The sequence below is a fragment of the Oncorhynchus gorbuscha genome, linkage group LG07, assembly GCF_021184085.1.
Source record: "Oncorhynchus gorbuscha isolate QuinsamMale2020 ecotype Even-year linkage group LG07, OgorEven_v1.0, whole genome shotgun sequence".
Classification (NCBI taxonomy): domain Eukaryota; kingdom Metazoa; phylum Chordata; class Actinopteri; order Salmoniformes; family Salmonidae; genus Oncorhynchus; species Oncorhynchus gorbuscha.
The window spans coordinates 28,437,324-28,448,147 of NC_060179.1; positions in this window are offsets into that span (position 1 = coordinate 28,437,324).

Genomic DNA, 10,824 nt, shown 5'->3' on the forward strand with positions numbered 1-10,824 from the left:
AGATGATGCAATCTCTATTGCACTCATACTGCCCTTTCACACCTGGACAAAAGGAACACCGATGTGAGAATGCTATTCATTGACTACAGCTCAGCATTCAACACCATAATGCCCTCAAATCTCATCACTAAGCTAAGGACCCTGGGACTAAACACCTCCCTCTGCAACTGGATCCTAGACTTCCTGACGGGCCACCCCCAGGTGGTAAGGGTAGGTAATAACACATCCAGCACACTGATCCTCAACGCGGGGAGCCCTCAGGGGTGTGTGCTCAGTCCCCTACTCATGACTGCATGGTCAGGCATGACTCCAGCTCCATCATTAAGTTTCCTGATGACACAACAGTGGTAGGCCAACAACGATCACCAACAACGATGAGACAGCCTATAGGGAGGAGGTCAGAGACCTGACCGTGTGCTGCAAGGACAACAACCTCTCCCTCAATGTGATCAAGACAAAGGAGATGATTGTGGAATACAGGAAAAGGACGACCGACCACGCCCCCATTCTCTTCGACGGGGATGTAGTAGAGCAGAATGAGAGCTTCAAGTTCCTTGGTGTCCACATCACCAACAAACTAACATGGTCCAAGCACACCAAGACAGTTGTGAAGAGGATATGACAAAACATTTTCTCCCTCAGGAGACTGAAAATATTTGGCATGGGTCCTCAGATCCTCAAAAGCTTTTACAGCTGCAATATCGAGAGCATCCTGATGGATTGTATCACTGCCTAGTATGGCAACTGTTCAGCCTCGGACCGCAAGGCACTACAGAGGGTAGTGCGAACGGCCCAGTACATCACCGAGGCTAAGCTTCCTGCCATCCAAGACCTCTATACCAGGTGGTGTCAGAGGAAGGCCCTAAAAGTTGTCAAATGCTCCAGCCACCCTAGTCATAGACTGTTCTCTCTACTACCGCATGACAAGCGGTACCGGAGCGCCAAGTCTAGGTCCAAGAGGCTTCTAAACAGCTTCTACCCCCAAGCCATAAGACTCCTGAACAGCTAATCAAATGGCTACCCAGACTATTTGCATTCCCCCCCTCCACCCTCTTCTACGGTGCTGCTACTCTCTGTTATTATCTATGTATAGTCACTTTAATAACTCTACCTATATGTACATATTACCTCAATTACCTCGACTAAACAGTGCCCCCACACATTGACTCTGTACCGGTACCCTCTGTATATAGCCTCGGTATATAGCCTCACTATTGTTATTGTACTTCTGCTCTTTAATTATTTGTTGCTGTTATTTGTTATTGATCTATTTTTTTACTTAACACTTATTTTTTCTTAAAACTGGGTTGATGCTTAAGGGCTTGTAAGTAAGCATTTCACTGTAAGGTCTACTACACCTGTTGTTTTCGGTACATGTAACACAACGATTTGATTTAATTTGTTTATGCTCAACAGTTTCCTGTGTATATCAAGAATGGTCAATTACTTCAACACCAGTGCCCCCACACATTGACTCTGTACCGGTAAACCCTGTATATTGCCCCGCTATTGTCATTTACTGCTGCTCTTTAATTATTTGTTATTCTTATCTCTTAATTTTTTTATATAGGTATTTTCTTAAAACTGTATTGTTGGTTAAGGGCTTGTAAGCATTTCACTGTATGGTCTACACCTGTGTATTCGGCGCATGTGACAAATGAAATTTGATTTGATTTGAATAGTAGATTGAGGCCTAAACAAGCATAATATGGTAGTTCACTTAGAATTGAGCTAGTTACAGTATGTTATAGTTTTGATTGTAATGTTTACAGAAACAGCTGCATCAGTAGCCTCCAGGGACTGATCCAACAGTGAGCTGCACATCTGTACCTCCCACAGGGGTTAAACACAATAAACACTCTAATAGCTGAGAAGCTGAGAAACTCATCAGACGCAAAGTAACCATTTGACGAAATAAGTGGAAGCATGTGGGCTTACTGGCTCCTGAAACTCTTTTTTTAATGGCTCTCCGACTTAGGAATTGACGTGAGAGATGCTGCTTGTCTCACAAGAAACAAACAAATAGAAGCTCTCCACTGGGCACAGACGTCAATTCAACGTCTATTCCACATTGGTTCAATGTACTGTAATTTCATTGAAATGACCTGGAAACAATGTTGAATCAACCAGTGTGTGCTCAGAGTGTTATAGGCACAATCCAACAGCTGTGAATCTGTACTCAAACAAAGATATGAATATAGAACTACGTACTGTAACAAGCTGTGCAGTGTTCATTTGGAAAGGTTGATTTAGATGGAATTGAGAGATGAAACATTTATGTCTTCACCCCATTTCTCTGCCAACAGAAACACCTAGTATTGTATGTAGGGCTACCTCAATGGGTGCTAGTGGTTGTAGAAGTTTTGAAAGCTAACCTTTGCTTAGTACACAAATCCATGACGCCATGGCAGGAAACACATTGGCCCACCAGATTAGAAATCTACAGTTTATAGGATAAACTTTCTATGTATTTTATATTCAGAGGACTTTATTGGCAAAGCATCTGTATCTTGTTTCATAGCCTCATCTACACAGACAACAGAAAATGATTTTGACGCAGATCTCCTCGATGTTGCGTGTGCTTAATACAACTCACAGTAAATACGATTATATCCGCGTTATAAACCTGCCACATTCATCTCGAACCATTTTCAATTGGTGTTGCGATTAAGTCCAAGCTATTCTGTGACATCATTCAAGGGATAGAAAAATGAATCTACATGAGACAGATGAAATATGATACTCAAGATTGCTCACAAGAGGCATCTTATCTTGGTATATGATGCTTCATCATCCATTCTTCATATTGCAGCAGCCTCTGCATCATTTTTTTTCAAACCCAGCAGAAGAGGTGGATGAGTGTGTGTATTTCACACATAAATATGTGCATAATCTCACATTTATCACTTCTTCAAACAGCCTCTTTTAAAGGGCCTGCCCTCTCAGGGATGTAATGATGGGCTTAAGGGGAGATTAAGATAATTACACACTGGTCACAGGGGCTTTGTGGGTACAAAGCTTTGTGGGCGCATTTCAATTTAAAACTCCAAATGGCCTAAATGAGGGATACTAAAGCGATGCATGCCAAAAATATTAGAGAGAGTTCTGTCCTCATAGGCTTTGTTTTAAACGAAGGCTATACTCAAACAAAATGGCCTCTAATTACTTTATCTTTAATCTGAAGATAGAAGACCCATGGGGCTCCTACAGTGGTCTGGAATGGAGGTGCTTAAACTAACTTCCCTCCCCTATGCCCTAGCACCTAACCAGCCCTCATCCAAAATGAATACTGTCAGCAAATGTATAAATAAAAATAGGATCAGGAGGCCTGTAATTTAGATTGGACAACAATGTTAAGTAAAAACTAACCTCAATTGGAAGATATATACAAAATGCTAATGGTGACTTACATACTAAACTCATCACAGACAGGAAAGAAACAGCAGGACTGTGAATGCTAAGGTGTATTTAACACACACACACACACGAATCAACACGGTCCTGATTGACTGACACTTGTCCATTGTCTGACACTTGTCGAACCCAGTGTGAAAAACGTCCATCTCTCTGTTGGATCTCTGTAGTCATTGTCAGAACTGTGTGTCATAAACACATACATATCTCCACTCCCTGTGGGCTAAACTCTTTCCCGTAAACCACTACCTCACAAAGACAACCTTGACATTTCAAACTAATGATACTGACGGAGAGGGAAAGTGAATGTGTTATGTCCCTCTAGCTGGGCCATCGCTGTAATCAGAATTATACAAGAGAGATGGGCAGAATAGGTGGTATTAAACTCAGCTTCTGTTCAAGTGCTTTGTTTCAAAGCCTCACTTTCCATTGCAAACTAGTCAAATCCTTGAGGGAATTTTCTCAATCCCCATCTTCAATACATCGCAATTGCATACTCGGCCAATCAAACGCCAGTACCTGCAGTTATTGTTGTCATACCAAATGAAAACTGATGAAACCCATTAATCAGTTGATGCTCCCCCATTTTATCAACATGAAAGCCTGGAATTATCAGTAAATGACATGTAGAAATGGAATTAGTCTTTGGTTTGAAATTATATGTCTGAATGCCTAGTATTAGCCCGGGGGAGTTATCACAGGGAATTGTTTCAGTTCTGAGGTTTGTGGACCAATCGAAACATTGTTCTATGCTTAGACGGAGCGTCGTAAATGCATTCCCTCATTTAACCTCCCTCCTCAGATTATGTTTCCATAAAGTGTGTGTACTTTACATTGTGAGCCCTGTAACATGTCATTCTGAACAACGGGAGATAACCGCAGTGCTTTCTTGGCTTTCAAAGTCTCAAATCTACCTTTGATTTCTTCTCCTCTCCCCTTTGGATTGATAGCATCTGGCAGAAATGGAGAGAACAAGAAAGAGATTAAAAAAGAGAGAGGTGGGTAAAGAAAGGTAGCGGTGGAGAGCGGCTTAGCGTGCAGTCATATTAATCATGCTAATCTGTGGAGAGGGGTGTGCTTAAAAGTACATTAACCTGTTCGTAGCAACGCAGATAGCCAGTCTTTCCAAGGGTGCAAACCCAGCAGATAAATAGCTGTAGATGGGGTGGCTGACACTAGAAAACTATGTTGTTGACAGTGGGAAAAACATCACAGATATCCACCTTTCGCAAAGGGGGGTGGGGAGTGCAGAGTCTGCAGACAAATGTTAGTCATCAGGCCCCGTGTTTCGCAATGGGCAGTGTTGAAGGGAAACAAGCTCCCTGAGGCTTCCAGGAAATGTTTCCCTAGTTGGTCTATTTTGGCCATAATGGTGCATGTGATGTGATGGATTACAGGGACAAAGCACTGTAGTAGCATTAAGGAAGAGCCCTCTTCTCCCTAAGATAATTTTTGGCACCCTATTCCTCCATAGGGTTCTGGTCAAAAATAGTGCACTATATAGGCAATAGGGTGCCATCTGAGACATGTCTTTTCTGTCTGACATACACCCATAAGAACTAGAACACTACCTATTATTTTGAAATCAGTATGCACAGAACATACTACTACTGCACCGGCTTCCTAAAAACACACACACACAACTTGCAATAAATACATTATTTTAAACTAATATGATGGCAGTAGAAAACATTGTATCGCCAACTTATGTTCAATTGGTTTGGGTGTCCACAAATAAAATGATCAATACATTCATAACTACAGTAAGCTGTTCAAATGCAATCCTCCCAACACAAACATTTTGAATCTAACAGCTTGTGAACCTAACATTGGCTATTTATCAGCTTCAACGTGCGTGTAGAAAATTATGGCTCAAAAAGCAGAAATGATGAATTAATTCATTAATTAAAGGTCAGTAAAAGAGGGATCACATTCTGAGTCAATAGCACTGTGTGGTGTAATGACTTCTTGGATAAGGGACACTGAGCCATTTCCAAATACCAAGGATGTAACGACTTCACAAGGAAGGCTTTATAAAGAACCTTGAATATGCTGTACAAAGTTCAATGCGTTAGTCAACCTTCAAAGTACCTTGTACATCTCACATCTATCTCTCTATTGTTAAAGGAAAATACTCAGACAATTCCCTGATGATGCAGAGTTGGGAATTGTCATTCTCAGTGTAGAGGAATGGGGATAGGGAAGGCTTTTCAGAAAACAACCTTCAACTTTACTATGCCCCTCACCATCCTATCTGAAAGACACAATAAAAAAAGTTCTCCCTCACCTTGGATCATCTCTTTGGAACATTCTTTGGAAAGATACAAAGCTACAGTGTGTAATGCAACTGGCTTTTTATTTTGGACCAGTGCTCTACAGAATACACTGGCAAAAAATCTGTCACAAGCCCAACATGGTCAATATATCACTCAACCGCACACAGTCTCTGGTACAGCCCAGATAGGATGTGGGCCAGGAAAACTGGGCTTGGGAGCCGAGAAGGCTGAGCATTGGATCTGTTATTTATCACTCTGCCATAAACCATGTGAAACAGGACACAAGAAGAGAGGGATGGAAAAGTGTCAGACTGGAGGACCAGGGTTGGGGAAGAGCCCATATCTCCAGTGATTTAAGGCATTTTCAGATCAGTCCTGTCATGGAGAAATTACCAATGACTGACAGGATATATTTGAAGGACAGACTGAAGATGCCATGATGTCAATGAATTTATACATAGATTGCATACTGTAGGAAAACATGGCAGGGAAAATGGTGGTATGATCAAATGGTCTTGACCTTGGAGACCTTGGTCCTTTATAGTCTTTATTATGACTATTTAAATTATACCTGTTGGGCGCATGGATAAGTCATTACTGAGCTTCATTAATGTCTCATTAGTTCAGTAGTGTTGTCTCTTATGACTGTCACGTTCTGACCATCGTTCGTGTGTGTTTTCCTTGTTTTAGTGTTGGTCAGGACGTGAGCTGGGTGGGCATTCTATGTTGTGTGTCTGGTTTGTCTATTTCTATGTTTGGCCTGATATGGTTCTCAATCAGAAGGCAGGTGTTAGTCATTGTCTCTGATTGGGAAACATATTTAGGTAGCCTTCCTGTTTTGTGTTGGGTTTTGTGGGTGATTGTTCCTGTCTTTGTGTTTGTGGCACCAGATAGGACTGTTTTGAGTTTTTTCAGCCGGTTCTTGTTTTGTAGATTGTTGTACTTTCATCTTTATTAAAGATGAGGAACAAAACTAACCACGCTGTTCCATCGATTTGGTCCACCTCTCTTTCCCCAGAAGAAAACCATTACAGAATAACCCTGTACCGTTGTTGGTAAAACAAGGACCTTGATGATTGAAGCCACGCAGCGTGGTAAACAGAGGCAACAGCAGCAGCAGGAGAAGCGACAGGTGCAGTACCCAGGAGCAGACAGCAGCAGCAGCAAATGGTGTTGAATGCCAGCAGCAGCAGCAACAGTGGAAGAGGCTGCACTATTTGGAGAAATGGACTTGGGAAGAGATCCTTGACGGAAAGGACCCTGGGCAGAGGCCAGGTAGGGTGGAGGTGATATGGTCCTTGACTAGTCTCTCAAAGCACTTCATGATGACGGAAGTGAGTGCTACGGGCGGTAGTCGTTTAGCTCAGTTACCTTAGCTTTCTTGGGAACAGGAACAATGGTGGCCCCCAAAGCAGACTGGAGCTGGAGGCAGCGAAGGCAGAGAGGCGGCATTATGAGGAGTTAAATGCACGGAAGGAGAGGCTGGAAGCCCGAGAGGCACCCCAAAAAAAAAGTATTGGTGGGGGCACATGGAGGGTGTGGCAGAGTCCAGAGAGCAGTTGATTTGGCGAGCCATTGAAGAGCATTCGCCCTGACTGGTGCTTGAGTCCCCAGCCCGGTACCACCAGTGCCAGACACCTTGCACGATTAAAACCAGGCTGTCTCTCCGTCCCATCAACACAGGTGTTTCCGCCTGTCTGGCGCTATTCCCATCAGAATTTCCCGTCCCTGTCCAGCTTGGCTGACCAGCCAGAGCTCCCGCTCCTCAGTCCAGAGGCGCCAGAGCCCTCAGTCCAGAGGCGCCAGAGCTTGTCTGTCCAGTTCGCGTTGCCAGAGCCTTCCTCCTCTCCAGCGCAGCCGGAGTCTCCCGCCTGTCCGGCGCTGCCAGAGCTCCCGCCCCTCATTCCAGAGGCGCCAGAGCCCCTCATTCCAGAGGTGCCAGAGCCCCTCATTCCAGAGGCGCCAGGGCTCCTCAGTCCAGCACTGCCAGAGCATTCCTCTCCAGCGCCGTCCTGAGCTATTGGTCCCGTCTGCCCAGCGTGTCGTGTTTCTGAGCGTGGTGAGCAGGTGTCTGAGTCCGTTCTGCCCAGCGCTGTTCAAGATGAGCTCCAGTCCCGTCATTCGAGTGGAAGTTGTGTTTTTTGTCTTTACAGCGCCAAGTCGCTTTTGGGTCCTCAGCTAACAGAAGGATCCGTCTGCCCAGTGCTATGGATTCTCTGAGCTAGTTCCCGTGCTGCCCAGCAGGAATTGTCTGCTGCCAGTGAGACCGCCAGTCTGCTCAGCAGAGCCGCCAGTGCCACAGTCTGCCCAGCCTCGCCATAATGCCACCTTGTTAGTCTGCCCAGCGCCGCCAGTGCCACCAGTCTGCCCAGCATACTCGCCAGTGCTGCCAGTCTGCCTTACTGGTCGAGCCGCCAGCGCCAGCTATCTGGGAGTGCCTGAGTGTACTAACAATTATCTGAACTTTAAAGAGGAGATGATAAGCGCCGCCAGTGCCTGGTCCCAGTCTGTCAAGGTAATCGATCCGCTCAGTCAGCCAGTGCCGCCAGTGCCGCCAGGTCAGCCAGGAGCCGCCAGTCATCCAGGATTGCCGCCAGTGCCGCCAGTCAGCCAGGAGCAGGTCTCTATTGCGGTTCCCGCTTGTCATTTTGTCATGTCGCCAGTGCCGCAAGTCAGCCAGGAGCCGCCAGTGCCACCAGTCAGCCGCTGGAGCCATGTCCAGTGCCACCAGTCAGCCAGGATCCGCCATTCAGCCAGGATCCGCCAGTCAGCCAGGATCTGCCGGGAACAAACCACCAGTCAGCCAGGATCTGCAGTATATTATATGGAACCCCTCAGTATCAACCAGTGGATTTCTTTTTGATTTTTTGTTCACCTTTTACACCGGAACCGCCAGTCAGCCAGGATCTGCCGGAACCGTCCAGCCAGCCAGGATCTGGTGATTTGACTGCCGGAGGATTCATCAACCTTCCTGAGCTTCCTCCTCACCTCAGTCCTGAGCTTCCCCCTCAGTCACCTGAGCTACCTCAGTCCCGAGCTACCTGTCAGTCCCGATGGGGCTGCGTATTTTTCCCTCTGGTCTTCGTCTCAGTCTGTTCCCCCTCAGTCCGGTTCCTGCCCCCTCAGTCCAGTGGGGCCCATTGTTAGGGATCCTAGGCCAAGGTTGAGCAGCGAGGGTCACCACGTTTGATCTATGATTTCCTCCGGGACGTTAAGGAGGTGGACTAAGACAATTTGGAGTCGTTTCCCCCTGGGTCCACGTTCCCTCTTTCCAGCGCCAGAGCCGCCTCCCAGCTGGATTCCCCTAATCAGATGCCCACCCAGACCCTCCTTTCCCCCTGATTAGGTTTAGGTTGTGTCCTGTCGGATCCTTGAGTATTGGTCACCGTGCTGTGTTTGGTCACGTTCTGACCATCGTGGTGAGCAGGTGTCTGTGTTTTCCTTGTTTTAGTGTTGGTCAGGACGTGAGCTGGGTTGTGGGCATTCTATGTTGTGTGTCTGATTTGTCTATTTCTATGTTTGGCCTGATATGGTTCTCAATCAGAGGCAGGTGTTAGTCATTGTCTCTGATTGGGAACCATATTTAGGTAGCCTGTTTTGTGTTGGGTTTTGTGGGTGATTGTTCCTGTCTTTGTGTTTGTGGCACCAGATAGGACTGTTTTGGTTTTTTCACGGTTCTTGTTTTGTAGATTGTTGTACTTTCATCTTTATTAAAGATGCACAAAACTTACCACGCTGCATTTTGGTCCGCCTCTCTTTCCCCAGAAGAAAACCATTACAATGACCTATAGGTCTGTTAATTAGAACTAATGATTTATAAAATTAATTATCAACTGTCGTAGAGTGAATGGGAGTCGAGGGGGGATAAATAATTTGCCCTTGATGTGTCACAGACTGGAACATGTTCTGGACGACTGTGTGATCATGTTCTCCGTAGCCGGCGTGAGTAAGACCTTTAAACAGGTCAACATACACAAGGCTGCATGAGGACCAGACGGATCATTACCAGGACCTTTAAACGTGTGCTCAGGAAGTGGGTATGTGCTGACCAACTGGCAGGTGTCTTCACTGACATTTTCAACATGTCCCTGATTGAGTCTGTAATACCAACATGCTTCAAGCAGACCACCATAGTCCCTGTGCCCAAGAACACAAAGGCAACCTGCCTAAATGACTACCGACCCGTAGCACTCATGTCCGTAGCCATGAAGTGCTTTGAAAGTCTGGTCATGGCTCACATCAACATTTAGGACACTAAAGAGGCCTTTCTACTGACTCTGAGAAACACCAAAAGAAAGCTGTCCAGAATCTCAGCTCATCTGCGTGAACGTGCCTTAGGCATGCTGTAAGGAGGCATGAGGACTGCTGTTGTGGCCAGGACAATAAATCCTACTGTGAGACGACTAAGACAGCACGACAGGGAGACAGGACGGACAGCTGATCATCCGCACAGTGGCAGACTACGTGTAACAACACCTGCACAGGATCGGTACATCCAAACATTACACCTGCGGGACAGGTCCAGGATGGCAACAACAACTGCCCGTGTTACACAAGGAACGCACAATTCTTCCGTCAATGCTCAGACTATCCGCAAAAGGCTGAGAGAGGCTGGACTGAGGGCTTGTAGGCCTGTTGTAAGCAGGTCCTCACCAGACATCACCGGATACAACGTCGCCTATGGGCACAAACCCACCGTCGCTGGACCAGACAGGACTGGCAAAAAGTGCTCTTCTCTGACGAGTCGCGGTTTTGTCTCACCATGGGTGATGGTCGGATTCGCATTTATCATCGAAGGAATGAGCGTTACACCGAGGCCTGTACTCTGGAGCGGCAACAATTTGGAGGTGGAGGGTCTGTCATGGTCTGGGGTGGTGTGTCACAGCATCATTGGACTAAGCTTGTTGTCATTGCAGGCAATCTCAGCGCTGTGCTTTACAGGGAAAACATCCTCCTCCCTCATGTGGTACCCTTCCTGCAGGCTCATCCTGACATGACCCTCCAGCTTGACAATGTCACCAGCCATACTGCTCATTCTGTGCGTGATTTCCTGCAAGACAGGAATGTCAGTGTTCTGCCATGGCCAGCGAAGAGTCCGGATCTCAATCCCATTGAGCACGTCTGGAACCTGTTG